The sequence below is a fragment of the Bos taurus genome, chromosome 14 (genome assembly GCF_002263795.3).
Source record: "Bos taurus isolate L1 Dominette 01449 registration number 42190680 breed Hereford chromosome 14, ARS-UCD2.0, whole genome shotgun sequence".
NCBI lineage: Eukaryota > Metazoa > Chordata > Mammalia > Artiodactyla > Bovidae > Bos > Bos taurus.
The window spans coordinates 57,673,545-57,688,496 of record NC_037341.1 but is presented as its reverse complement, the minus strand read 5'-3'; the positions used below and the strand labels follow the sequence as shown (position 1 = coordinate 57,688,496).

Genomic DNA, 14,952 nt, shown 5'->3' with positions numbered 1-14,952 from the left:
TATGAATGAATGTATTATAATTATTTAAAAAATTAGTCATTTATTTGGCTGCACTGGCTCTTGGTTGCTGCACACTGGATCTTTTAGTTGTGGCATGTGGGAGCTAGTTCCCTGACCAGGGATCAAACCCAGGTCCCCTGCATTGACAGCAAGGGATCGTAGCCTCTGGGACCCAGGGAAGTCCCATATTATAATAATTTATTTTTATTGTTCATCTTTATAATTCAATTATTATGGTTGTGCTATTTCTTAACTAGTATTCTTTTAGAAATTAAAATAATATTTTACTCTTTTTTTTTTTTGGTGATCTAGTGATTGTATTCAAAATCCTATATTTTACAAAGACATGACTTCCCTGATAGCTCAGATGGCAAAGAATCTGTCTACAGGAGCAGGAGACCTGACTTCAGTTCCTGGGTTGGCAACACCCCCTGGAGGAGGGCATGGCAATCCACTCCAGAGTTCTTGCCTGGAGAGTCCCATGGACAGAGGAGCCTGGTGGCCTACAGCCCATGGGGTCACAAACAGTCGGACACAACTGAGCAACTAAAACAACAACAGTTTTACACAATGGATCTGTCAAGAGCAGCACTACCAGTTGATAAATTAAAAAATTTAATTCTGAATGGAAAGTTTGATTTTTGTAAATAACTGCAAGGAGAGAGGGATAAGTAATCACAATTTGTCCAGAAACAGTATAATAGCCTCCAGAACGTTTTCTGGAAAATTCTTAATAGCAGGTCAACATTTTTGGTATCCATAGTAGAAAGTACATATGAGAATTTCTGGATTCTGAGCAGCTGAACAGAATACACCCTCTATTCTTTTAAAATCTGTATCTAAAAGGAGGAGGTATCTGGCCCATCTGAGCATGTATGATTAATTTTGTGAAATAGTGTTCTAAATATGAAGAGTAGTTTTCTAATTATCATTGTAAAACAAAACTTTTCAGCTAGATATCAAATATCTTAAAAGGTCTTCTGCTTAATGTTTCTTAATATAATGAAATGTTATTATATCCAAATTATATCCAAAGCAATGAGTGAGCCAGCCATGTGATAGTTCTCATCACTGAGATATTTTATGACCCTTTCAAGTATTTCTGCAGACACATGGGGGGCAGAGTCTACTCTTCATGAAGCCTCTTCAGGCTGGTTACTGTTTAACTCTTGACTTCCATAAAGTTTCTGTGCTATGCCTTTCTTTGTTGACCTGACTTTAGGTCTGTCCTTTGTTGGTCTGGGTGGCCCAGAAGGTAAAGCGTCTGCCTACAATGCAGGAGACCGGGGTCAGAAAGATCCCCTGGAGAAGGAAATGGGACGCCACTCCAGTACTCTTGCCTGGAAAATCCCATGGACAGAGGAGCCTGGTATGCTACAGCTTATAGGGTCACAAAGAGTCAGACACAACTGAGTGACTTCACTTTTTTTTTTTTTTCCTGTTGGTCCGATGTGTATACTTAATGGTTCTCTTTCAAAGAGTATTATTTCTTTTAATGTTTAGGCTCCTTTGTGGTTAATCCAAACTTGTGGCTTCACATATTCATCTGGGAACCATAAAATTATTTATATACCTGCGAGAACAATCTCACCTGCAATGTATTGTCACATTACTCAGAAAATATATTTCTTTGGACGTGGTTTCTTATCTGTGGGTTATCTCTTCCATGTACCAAAAATGTCCCAGGTACATATAGCTTTCTTATTTGAAAATACTTTCAAACATGGTGTCCTGTGATGTTGGAAGAAAATGTTATATTATTTCTATTTTGCAGGTGGTAGAATTAAAGTTTTATGGGATGATTTTATACAGCTGTTACATGGCACATTGGGAAGCAACATGGTGTTTGTCCTTCTCCATCTGACTTAGTGTACTACCCTCCAGATCGTCCATGTATCTTCTTTATCCATCCATCTATTGATGCATACTTAGGTTGTTTCCATATCTTGTATATAATGCAATGGATATAGAGGCACATATATCTTTTAAAATTAGTGTTTTCATTTTGGATATGGAGAAGGCGATGGCACCCCACTTCACTATTCTTGCCTGGAAAATCCCATGGACGGAGGAGCCTGATAGGCTGCAGTCCATGGGGTCGTGAGGAGTCGTTCACAACTGAGCGACTTCACTTTCACTTTTCACTTTCATGCATTGGAGAAGGAAATGGCAACCCACTCCAGTGTTCTGGCCTGGAGAATCCCAGGGACGGGGGAGTCTGGTTGGCTGCCGTCTATGGGGTCGCACAGAGTCAGACATGACTGAAGCGAATTAGCAGCAGCAGCATTTTGGATAAATAACCCTGAGTAGCTGGATCTATTCTTAACTTTTTGAGGAATCTCTATAGTGTCTTCCACAGTGGCTACACCAATTTACGTTCTCATCAACACTGTATGGGTGTTCCCTTTCCTCCATGTCCTCTCCAACACTTGTTATTTCTAGCCTATTTAAAAATAACCATTTTAATTGGTGTGATACCTCATGGTAGTTTTGATTTGCATTTTTCTAGTGGCTAGTGATGTTAAACATATTTTCATGTGCCCATTGGCCCTCATATGTCTTCTTTGTGAAAAAGTCTATTCGTGTCTTCTCATTTTTTAATTGGGTTGTTTGGGTTTTCTTCTTCTGTTGTTCTTGAGTTTTATAAGTTCTTTATATATTTTGGGTGTTAACCCCTTATTGGATATACAATTTGAAAATCTCTTCTCCCATTTGATAGGTTGTCTTCATTTTGTTTGTGGTTTTCCTTGCTGTTCAGAAGCTTTTTAGTTCGATGTCATCCCATTTGTTTGTTTTTGTTTCCTTTGCCTGAGGAGACATACTCAGAAAGATATTGCCAAGGCTATTGTCAACGATGCCCAACTTCTTTTAGGAGTTTTATGGTTTCAGGCCTTACAACCAAATCTGTATTACATTTTGATTTGATTTTTTTGTATGGTGTGCGATGGTGGTCTAGTTTTATCATTTTGCATGTGATGACAGTCCAGGTTTCCCAGCACCATGTATTAAAGAGATTATCCTTTCTTCAGTATATGTTCTTTGTTTGTTATTTTAAATTAATTATCCTTACATATATGGGTTTATTTCTGGGCTTTCAATTCTGTTCTGTTGATCTATATGTCTGTTCAGCCAGTACTATGCTATTTTGTTATTATAGTTTTGTAATTTTTAGTATTACTTTGGCTATTTGGGATCTTTTATGTTAAATTCTGAAAGAGATGGGAATACCAGACCACCTGACCTGCCTCTTGAGAAATTTGTATGCAGGTCAGGAAGCAACAGTTAGAACTGGACATGGAACAACAGACTGGTTCCAAATAGGAAAAGGAGTACGTCAAGGCTGTATATTGTCACCCTGTTTATTTAACTTCTATGCAGAGTACATCATGAGAAACGCTGGACTGGAAGAAACACAAGCTGGAATCAAGATTGCCGGGAGAAATATCAATCACCTCAGATATGCAGATGACACCACCCTTATGGCAGAAAGTGAAGAGGAACTCAAAAGCCTCTTGATGAAAGTGAAAGTGGAGAGTGAAAAAGTTGGCTTAAGGCTCAGCATTCAGAAAACGAAGATCATGGCATCCCGTCCCATCACTTCATGGGAAATAGATGAGGAAACAGTGGAAACAGTGTCAGACTTTATTTTTGGGGGTTCCAAAATCACTGCAGATGGTGACTGCAGCCATGAAATTAAAAGACGCTTACTCCTTGGAAAGTAAGTTATGACCAACCTAGATAGCATATTGAAAAGCAGAGACATTACTTTGCCAACAAAGGTCCGTCTAGTCAAGGCTATGGTTTTTCCTGTGGTCATGTATGGATGTGAGAGTTGGACTGTGAAGAAGGCTGAGCGCCGAAGAATTGATGCTTTTGAAGTGTGGTGTTGGAGAAGACTGTTGAGAGTCCCTTGGACTACAAGGAGATCCAATCAGTCCATTCTGAAGGAGATCAGCCCTGGGATTTCTTTGGAAGGAATGATGCTAAAGCTGAAACTCCAGTACTTTGGCCACCTCATGCGAAGAGTTGACTCATTGGAAAAGACTCTGATGCTGGGAGGGATTGGGGGCAGGAGGAGAAGGGGATAACAGAGGATGAGATGGCTGGATGGCATCACTGACTTGATGGACATGAGTCTGAGTGAACTCTGGGAGTTGGTGATGGACAGGGAGGCCTGGTATGCTGTGATTCATGGGGTCGCAAAGAGTCGGACACGACTGAGTGACTGATCTGATCTGATCTGATGTTTCCATATAAATTTTAGTATTTTTTTTAAACATATCATTGGGATTTTGATAGGAATTTCTTTGAATATGTAGATTTTTGTAGGTAATATGGGTAGTTTAACAGTTTGCATAAAATATTTTTTCTTTGTGCCATCTTCAATTTCTTTCAACAGTGTCTTATAGTTTTTAGTGTAAAGGTCTTTCACCTTGGTTAAATTTTTTCCTAGGTATTTTATTCTTTTTGTTGCAAAGAAAATAACCTTTTTGATTAAGACCTGCATCTGTTCTGTTGCCAATAAAATAAACATTTCTTAAGTGATAAGTGATTCAAAACTTTAAGAAATATGGAAATTCTTTTCATCTAAGTCAATTAAAAAAAAGTTATTACAACTCTTTTCTTTGACACCGAATTGATATAAATTTAAAACCATCATTATCTGCATCTTTCAGAACATCTGTTAATTTGCTAAATGTCTACTAGGAAGCAGTTTAATATTTATTACCAGAAAAATAAAGGTATGTATTTCAATTTTTAAAATATTAAATAAATAAAAGTGGAATCAGACAATGTCCTAGCCCTGGTGTTATCCCTAAAAGTTGTATGACTTTGAGACAGTCACTTCTCTTTCTTGCTGTGGGCCTATATTAGTTCTCTATTGCTGCCTTTATATACTACCATATACTTAGTGATTTAAATGCACAGATTTATTATCTTTTATTTCTGTAGGTTATAAATCTGATCCAGGAATCATTGAGCTAAAATCAAATTGTTGACAAGGCTGCACTCCTTTATGGGTGCTCAAGGCAAGAATCTGGTTTCCTTGCTCATTCAGCGTATTGTCAGAATTTATTTCCTGGCAGTGGCAGGACGAAGGCCCCTGTTTCTTTGCTGAATGTTGGCTGCTGGTCATTCTGAGTTTCTAGATGCCACCCGTATTCTTTGACACGTAGGCCCTTTTGTCTTCAAAGCTAGCAGTGGCAAGTGCCTGTCTTTTTGTGCCTTCTTTCTCCGCCTCCTTATCTGTCATCGCATCTCTTTGACTATAGTTGGGAAAGATGTTCTGCTTTTAAGAGTTTAAGTGATTAGATTAGGGCCACATTGATAATCCAGTGTAGTGTACTCACCTCAAAATCCCTACTTGCATCATATCTGCAAAGTCCCTTTCGAACGTGAAGTAACATTCTGTGAATTTGAGGATGGGCGTTTGAAGGTCCATGTTTCTTGCTACCACATGTTCCTTATGAGATTCTTTAGCTCTTTCAAGTTTCTCTCTGCAGAATAACTCTTCTTGACTTCAGAGAAATAAGAAATACTGGGAATATTGTCTGCTTCTCTGGAGCTAAAATCTTTTAGTTTAATTGCATTAGAAATAACTTTCAGGATGGATAAAATGGGTTAACGTCATCAGTAGGTATAAGCTTAAAGTTACAAGTTCTATGGATATAAACATGATGGCTATGGTTAACAATATTGCATTGTATATTCAAAAGCTGCTGAAAGACTAGGTCATGAAAATTTGCATCACACACACATAGTCAAAATTTGTAACTACATGTGGTGATGGATGTTAAGTAAACACAGTGGCAATCATTTTGCAATATACACATAAATCATTATGTTGTACACCCAAAATGAATGCAGTGTTATATGTCAATTATTGCAATTAAAAACTTAAAACATTTTTGTTAAAACATTAAAACTCCTACTATAGATTACAAATATATAGAAAAATTCTTTAATAGTAAAAGCTATATTTAAATATTTTATCTAAACTATTTGAAACATTGAGAATTAAAGTGCTTTATCTGTTTGTAGAAAAACTTCTTAAGAGTACTTTGAACAGTGATTGCCTTCTTTTCATCATATGAATAAAGAACAAATATCTTAAAGGAATCTTTCTGGGAAAACAAGCCCTCTGTTCTAATTTATGCTAAGCATACTGTTGCAAGTGAGAAACCGGAAACAATTTAATCATGAGCTTGCTGTCCTTTATCCATGGAAAACAATCTGTGGGTTGGGAGAGTACAATGCCTCTTAAGCAGTAGAGATTTCCTCCTAAGGGATTTTGGACAAGAGCAAGCTATGTAGACTGTTAGAGCAAGCAATGTGGATACAGGACATGATTAGCAATGAGGTTAGGTGATTTCTTTAAAGGCTAGATGGTCCTGTTTTCTAGGGTGAGGTAAGCTAGCTAAAGCTGGGTTGAAGGATTGTGATTGGTGCTCACTTTCCTTGACAGGGAGGCATTTCTGTTAGTGCAAGCTGGCTTAAGTAGAGATTTGTGATGTGGGCTGGGCTGCTGGGTCTGCCTCCATTTTGCAGGTCCTGTTATACAAGTTAACATTGTTAGTGAAAGTTGCTCAGTCATGTCCAACTCTTTGTGACCCCATGGACTATACAGTCCATGGAATTCTCCAGGTCAGAATACTAAAGTGGGTAGCCTTTCCCTTCTCCAGGGGATCTTCCCAACCTAGGGATTGAACCCAGGTCTCCTACATTGCAGGCCGATTCTCTACTAGCTGAGCCACAAGGGAAGCCCACGTTAACATTATCGATAGAAAATATAAGGTTGATTTTTGTTAACGCAGTTAGTCACCACCATGAAAAAATTGTACTCTTGGTTGTTTAGTGTCAAAATAGCTGAAGGTCCTACTTTCAGGATGTGAGGCATAATCACATAAATCCACTAAAAGAGAACAGTAGCTTAAAAGAAAACCTAATACAATTATGTAAAGTTTAAAAATAAAATAAAATTTAAAGAAAAAGAAAACCTAACATAATAAAACATGAGCATTGAGCAATGACGAATAAATTTATCAGAAACAAAGCGAAGCAAAACCCAGTTTTATTAGTCATTGGAAAAGTACAAATTAACTCCATAATGGTAACCCATTGCCAGCAGAATGACTAAAATTTCAAAGATTAATGAGTGAATAACGAATAATGAATGAATTAATCAGTCATTAATTAATGACTGACAGTACCAATTATTATCGCTGATGATGTGGAGCAACTAGAACTCTCAATATCTATTACATCTGAATGTATTCATCATTAAATAAATAAACAAATATTTGGTCTTTGTCCCTAGCTCCTGGCACAAAACTTCTAAAGCCTTTAGAATTTCCAGAGTAATGAGTGTCTTTAGAATGTTAAAGAGGTATCCAGTGGCTGGGTCTCCTAGATAGCTTCAGAATGGGTGCTAGTCACCAGAAAGACCAAAGTATGATTAGAGGGTGGAAGCTTCATCCCCCATCCCCTGACCTCTATCTTTCCTTTAACCTATTATTCTTTTCCTCATCTATCTATGGACATTGATTGAGTTTTCATTTTTAACATGTACAGTTTCAATTATATATTTTTCATTCCTGTTAATTACAACCTCTTCAGTTCCATCTGCTTACTTCTCATTTGTTGTTTCAGTCGCTAAATAGTGTCTGACTCTTTTGCGACCCCATGGACTGTAGCCCACGAGGCTCTTCTGTCCATGGGATCCTCCAGGTAAGAATATTGGAATGGGTTGCCATTTCCTTCTCCAGGGGATCTTCTGACCCAGGGATCAAACTCATATCTCCTGCACTGGCAGGTGAATTCTTCACCGCTGCTCTATCGTGTGTGTTAGTCACTCGGTCATGTCCGATTCTTTGTGACCCCATGTTCTGTAGCCCACCAGACTTCTCTGTCCATGGGGTTCTCCAGGAAAGAATACCGGAGTGGGTTGCCATTTCTTCTCCAGGGGATCTTTGCTACCCAGGGATTGAACCCAGGTCTCCCACGTTGCAGGCAGAATCTTTACCGACTGAGCCACCAGGGAAGGCTATCAGGGAAGCCCTTATTTCTCCTAGGTTTACTATATGCATATCTTTGTAATTGTATTTTTCTTTTATAAATTTTATATGTTTCATTCATAGCTGTTTTCTATTATGTCAAAGCCATTCCAACACCTGCAGTTCTTTCTATTTAAACCTTTATTCCTTGTCTGCCGATTCTCACACACTGTGGCTGGTTTTTCTGTGTTTGGTGATCTTTATTTGTAAGTTCATCCTTGCTTTCAGTCTGTGCTATCCTCGTGGGTCTGTTTTAGGGCAACTTTCTCCAAAGAGTTTACTTTTACCTCTACTGTTGCCTGGGTAGGTGGGAGGGTGGGACATTCCTGATACTTGAGACCTCTAATCCCTGTTATGGGCTTCCCTTGTGGCTCAGATGGTAAAGAATCCACCTGCAATGTGGGAGACCTGGGTTCGATCCCTGAGTTGGGAAGATCCCCTGGAGGAGGGCATGGCAACCCGTTTCAGTATTCTTGCCTGGAGAATCCCCATGGACAGAGGAGCCTGGTGGGCTACAGTCTGTGGGGTTGCAAAGAGTCAGACACAACTGAGTGACTAGGCACATAATCCCTGTTATGGTTCAGAAGTGAGTCTCAGACTCCACTTTCCCTCTTGGTGCCTTGGGGCTATGCCTCTTAGTGGTGCCTATTGATTAAGCCTCTTTCCCTCTGGCTACTCAGCTCTCTGCTGCTTTAGCCTAGACTCTCTTCCTGTGTGGCCTGGCTCTAGGATGTTTCATCAGATCCTTCAGGGTTTCTGCTTTGTCTTCTGCCTCACCTAGTTGCTGCCAGTGGAAGTCCTGTGGTCATATCTCCTTAGCTGACTTGTCTGTTTCCTTTCTGGGGGAGGGGAATGTGACTCCAGAAACCATCTCCTACCTTTCATGATCCCATGGGTATCTCTAAGAATGTGCAGTATATGGTCTGGTTGAATGATTGCTCATACCTCTTAGATACTAGGGATCTTGGAAGTAAAATCAAGTCAATGGCTTCTTGGCACTTGGTAGTACAAGTGAGAATTCCAGAAGATAGCTATATGTTTGTATACAAGAGAGTGAAAAAGCTATCTTTGGGGAGTTTTATTTTGAGAAGCAAATGCTGGCAATGACTGTGTCACTTGTATACGTGACCAGCTAACAAGAAGCAGCAGCCAGAACCTGGACAGCATTGCAAAGATTAAAAACACAAGCAAACAAAGAACAGTCAAATCTATGTGTATTCTCTGTGGAAAGAGATGAGAGTTTCAATGCTGTTAAGGACGTTCTAGTTATTTAAATATCAAATAGCTTTAAATATGGACTATTTTCTGTTCTTCCTAGGAAGCGTCAAATTCTGGGTAATGTATGAATGATCTAGATGAGGAGAATTCATTTTCTATACAAGTCTGTATGTAGATGGATAACTTCAGGGGAGTTAATGTCACATTGTCCAACATATGTAGATACCATGAAAATCTTCTAAGAATTACAGAATTTTATAGAGAATCTGCCTGAAATGCAGGAGATACAGGAGCTGTGGGTTTGATTCCTGAAGATCCTCTGGAGGAGGAAATGGCAACCTACTCCAGTATTCTTGCTGGGAGAATCCCATGAACAGAGGAGTCTGGCGGGCTATAGTCCACAGGGTCACAGAGAGTTGGACACTACCGAGCGCATGGCACTTCGTAATAATAAAGGACCATCTCCATTCAGCTCCTGTAGGAGACTAAGTTCAAATTAGGCAGAATGCTTTGTTTAAATATAAAGAACCAGCAAGTGACACAGACAGTTCAGGATAAGTTTTTGATTTCCAGACCAGTGCTCTTTTCATTGTAACCTGCTGCCAACCTAACGATGGATGAACAGGGCCTGTAGACAAGCTGAATAGACAGCGAGAGTCTTTGAATCAAAGCACATCTAAAATTGGAGTTGCCTTTATTTAGGCCTTTAACAAAAAACACTAATTTGTGAAGAGATGTTAGCAAAAACAAATCTTTCTTGAATTATCACTGATTGAAATGTCATGGTGTCTGCTGATTAAAACTGTGTGTGCAAGGGAAGGAAAACTTGTAGCTTCATTTCTTCCTAATGAGGTAGAATTTGGCATTCATCTAAAAAATTAAAAATATGTTTCCATTTTCATGGTGCTCATTTCTATCATTTTGTGTCATTGAATATTTAATGAGGAAAAATATAGGGAACAATAACATTTTGAAAACATTAGAAGTTATTTTTTAAAAGAATAATAATTATAGCAGGCACTTTATTGTGCTCTATGTGCCAAGCATGGCTCTAATTGGTTTAGGAATTTTAACTCATGTAACTCTCAGAACAGCCCCATGAGATAGGACTTACTATAATCTATATTTTAAAGATGAAGAAATGGAAGCACAAGGAGATGAACTTTCTTTGGGTCAAATAATTAAGCATAGGGACAGCATGTCTCAATATTAAATTTTGAGATATTAATATTAAATACTAATTTAAAATGAAATATTTTACAAATCCTTATGTATTTAGAAATGAATAGCAGAACCAATTATAAATCTAAATGAAGTTTTTTTCGTATCAGATCATTCGATGGCTTCTGAAAACCACTTTTCCAAGTTTGAGTCTGAGATCTCAGAAGTACTCAAATCCGTTCCTTTTGTTAATTGTCCTTTCCCCATTTTTCTAGGCTGCTTTTGTTGATGCTCTTCCACAAGGCCCAACTTTACTCTGAAAATAATTGATGTTGGAAGACAAGCAAGGTGAGAAAATTCTATAGAGAGCAAGACACTCTATAGAGAAGTGCCAATGGCCATATTATTATATAGTTTCTATATGAACACAAATAAAGGATATCTGTAATGAGTCACAATCATTGGATAGTTTTATGTCATTGTCACCTTAAGTGAGGTACCCAGCCAGTGATGTCAGTTATAGAAGGAAGAAGAAAGGTTTCAGAAAGTCAAAATGAAAAATAACTGTGGAATTGGAGGTGACAATGGAAAAAAAAAAAAAGTTGATGGCAAGGGATGTAAAGATTGTTGGAATGACTAGGAGAATATGATCTTGAATTGAAAAGATCTGGATCTTGTTTGTTAAAGATTCTTTTGCAGATAAACCAGAATGTTTTCCCAAATTTTGGTCTAAGTACATTGTAGCACACACACCACAAAGTATCTAAAACAATGACCAATGTTTCCATCATTAACTTTGTTTTTGGTTCAGAGATGCCACATGGAATATTATATATAAAGAACTTGACATAGTCTAAATGGCTATATACATTTAGTGTAAATAAATAACTTGGAAGAACATCTTGAATTGGGTATTTCCTTAAGTCATAAGAATGAAATTCGAGTCTTAATGGAATACAGAGTGGGAAATTTCTTACATTTTTGCTGTTTGCTTATAGGGATATTGATAAGGACATTGTTAAGGATGCTATCTCACATTTTCTTTTTGATGTTGACCCACAAAGGAAATGCCTGGCAGATTTCCATGTTGTGAAAAGTTGTACTTCTCTTGAGTCACTGCTTTTTAAGGTTTTTGGATCATTATGTATCTGATAAGGGATTATACTTCTCTCTTTGCTTTGGACACCAGGAATCTCAAAAACTGAATTTGCGGAGCTTTTAAATAAGCACGTAAGCTCCTGTTGGATTCCATTTTATGTACCAAATCCATCTAATAGGCCTGCCTTTATTCTCCTTTGCACTCATTTTTCATTTTTTTGGTTCTGTTGCAGTATCTATATTTTTGTAAGCAACTCCTCCAAATCATTTTGAAAGCATGTAAGGTGTAACTACCTGAACAAATCCTCTCTTTTTTCCCTTATCAAAGCTTGTAAGTATGGTAAACAGTGATAAGAAATGAATGATCAACTATGCCAAAATGACGTATCAGACAACCGTATACCATTGTTTTGAGCATGGGACTCTATAGAGATTAGAAATAGAGAAATCTTAATGTTTTATATTTTCAATAATGGAAAGGGAGAAAGATAAGTATACAATTTAAATATTGACATATGTATTGGAAAACCTTAAAAAAATTTTAAGAGGTAAGAACTTTGTAATGTGTTTTGCTTAATGTAAGCCAATTGTAATTTATCCTACTTGTTTTTCCATATGAATCAGTGAGAGTATTCAAGGGACCAAATTTAATTTGTTATACATTCACTTTGGCTTATTCAAAGGTTAGATTGTTGAAACTGAATTTCAATAGCGTAAATAATAGTGATGGGATTGTGACTGGAGGCTAAGCGGTTTGCTGATCTCATCCCCTTAATCACTGTGTTACATTGTTTGTATCTGTAGGGGTAACAATGCTAATGTGTAGTAACAAAAGACCTCCCAAATGTAGGGGATTTAAACCATGAAAATAGATTTCCCGTTCACATGTATGTGTTCACCATGGCTGGCTGGGGCTTTGCCATCTGTTGTCTTCAATCTTGAACTGAGGCTGATAGAGAAGTTCCTATCAGGGATGTTGCTGGGCTTATAACAGAGGGGGAAATAGAAATAGAAACATGATTCATGGGCTGGATCTGAAAGCTTCTGCTGAGAAGTGGTATGTGTCACCTTCTGTTCACATTTAATTGTGCGAAGAAAGTCACATTGTCTAAATCTATTGTCAACAGGATGGGGTTGTGTAATCCTCCCACAGAGGAGCAGTTGTGAATGGTAATACAATATATAACATTGCTGTGAACAAGAGTCTTATCTCTTGTATGTTTTGTTTAGCTAGACTGAGCTTGGTATAGTGTATGGAACCTAAACTGTATGGCTGTCAAGTACACACACTACCAGACTATCTGATCTTGACCCTGGCTCAACCAGATAGATAGCATTTCCTTCTTCCTGTATTGTCTAAGATGACTATTCTTTGAGGTGGGGAAATGTGAAGCAATAGCCTCTTAATAAAGTCTCCTCTCTTACATTCTTTTCTGAAAGCCTTTACAATGGATAAATAGAAAGTATATATGTGACCTTGGCAAAGGTATGAGGTATGGCTTATATTTACCTCACAGAGTTGTTTTGAGGATCAAATGAGATGATTTGGGGATGATCTTTAGCAGGGTGTTTGGCATATGGAAAGCGTTCAATACATTTTATTAGTAGTAGAATTAATTCTAGTATAATATCATTTTCTCTTCTTATGGATCACCTAGGGTTCCGTCATAGCTCAGTTGGTAAAGAATCCGCCTGCAATGAAGGAGACCCCAGTTGGATTCCTGGGTTGGGAAGATCCACTGGAGAAGGGATAGGCGACCCACTCCAGTATTCTTGGGCTTTCCTTGTGGCTCAGTGGGTAAAGAATCCGCCTGCAATGCAGGAGACCTGGGTTCAATCCCTGGGTTAGGAAGACCCCCTGGAGAAGGGAAAGGCTACCCACCCCAGTATTCTGGCCTGGAGAATTCCGTGGATTGTATAGACCATGAGGTCACGGAGTCAAGACTGAGCAACTGAGTGACTTTCACTTCACTGGATCACCTAATACTTGCTGCTGCTACTGCTAAGTCACTTCAGTCGTGTCCGACTCTGTGCGACCCCATAGATGGCAACCCACCAGGCTCCCCCGTCCCTGGGATTCTCCAGGCAAGAACACTGGAGTGGGTTGCCATTTCCTTCTCCAGTGCATGAAAGTGAAAAGTGAAAGTGAAGTCTCTCAGTCGTGTCCGACCCTCAGGACTACCCAGGCTCCTCCATCCATGGGATTTTCCAGGCAAGAGTACTGGAGTAGGGTGCCATTGCCTTCTCCAAGAAAAGATCTATGTGAAAGACATTATTTATTTAGCCACTAAAAAAGCAAGATGGCTGTCTGAATTATTTGAAGACTCTGCAATAAACCTGTACCCTCTCATCTACTCTGATCCTTCAAAGTTTCATGATTAGCTTCTTGATACATGTAGACAACTGCTCCCACTCCTGCAACAAAACACTAATTCTAACACTGGCCTCTCATTCGTTGCCAATCATCAAACTCAATATTATAGTGTAGGTTTAACTGACTTTACTGGTCAACATCAAGAAATTCACTTAAATCTTAATGATTTTAAAAGGAATCAAACACTTCTGAATTAAAATTTTCCATAAAATACACATGGTTTTAAAATTGGATGGCCAAAATACTCCATAAAATATGTTCTGAATTTAATGAACCCAAGGCTGTTGGCAATAATTTCATCCTCAATGAAATCAACATGTATGGCAAAGATTTGTCTACTCTGGTGACCAACATGGCATTTGTGCACCAATTTCAACTTTAAATCTTACAGGACTGTACCAAAAGTGAATGTGGTTGTTTACTTCAGCTCAGTTGTTTAAATCATTTTCTGAATAAAATGGAGAAAAATTTGCAAGAAAATAAATGAATGACATCATTCAATACCATACATACATTTGCATTGACTTTTCCCCAGAGAAATTATATATTATCATGTTAGTACCATGGCTTGCATTTTCTTTGTTTCTTTCTCTAGAGAAGTATTTTCCTTATGGTGGAAATTCAATGATTCCTTTCCTTATAATTGAAATTCCCTGTTTGCATGAGGCCAAAGCAGAGTAAATAAAGATATAAGTGAAGGACGCTGATGAAGAAATGTTATATGGGTGCTCTTTCCTTGTGTGTAGGGGGCACAGACATAAATGCTCATGATGTAGTTTTACATCACTAGAAACAAGCCTTGAAGCCCTATATGAATAAATATTTTGGAAAGTGAGATAATTTGTTCCCATTTTGTAACTCTAGAGATACTTGGTTTTTATTTCTAATTGATTTTAAACCATGTAACCCCTTCTCTCACTTTGAAAGTATCCTCTATATGTATATATGAATTGGAAGGTAGAAAAATACTTACTATACAGCTTACAGAACCTTGGAATGAGTGAGTGTTTTTGTAAAATGAAATATACTATTTTAATGGTGGTGATA

The 14,952-nt window shown here is 38.1% G+C and overlaps 1 long non-coding RNA gene across 1 annotated transcript in view; it reads left to right on the top strand.

The window, feature by feature from the left end:
* The window catches only part of LOC132342214 (uncharacterized), a 213,999-nt gene that overhangs the window by 117,140 nt on the left and 81,907 nt on the right, over window positions 1-14,952 (top strand). Inside the window, exon 3 of the long non-coding RNA XR_009490524.1 lies at window positions 10,709-10,781. This is a non-coding gene — a long non-coding RNA (uncharacterized lncRNA). The remainder of the gene's footprint in view (window positions 1-10,708; window positions 10,782-14,952) is intronic.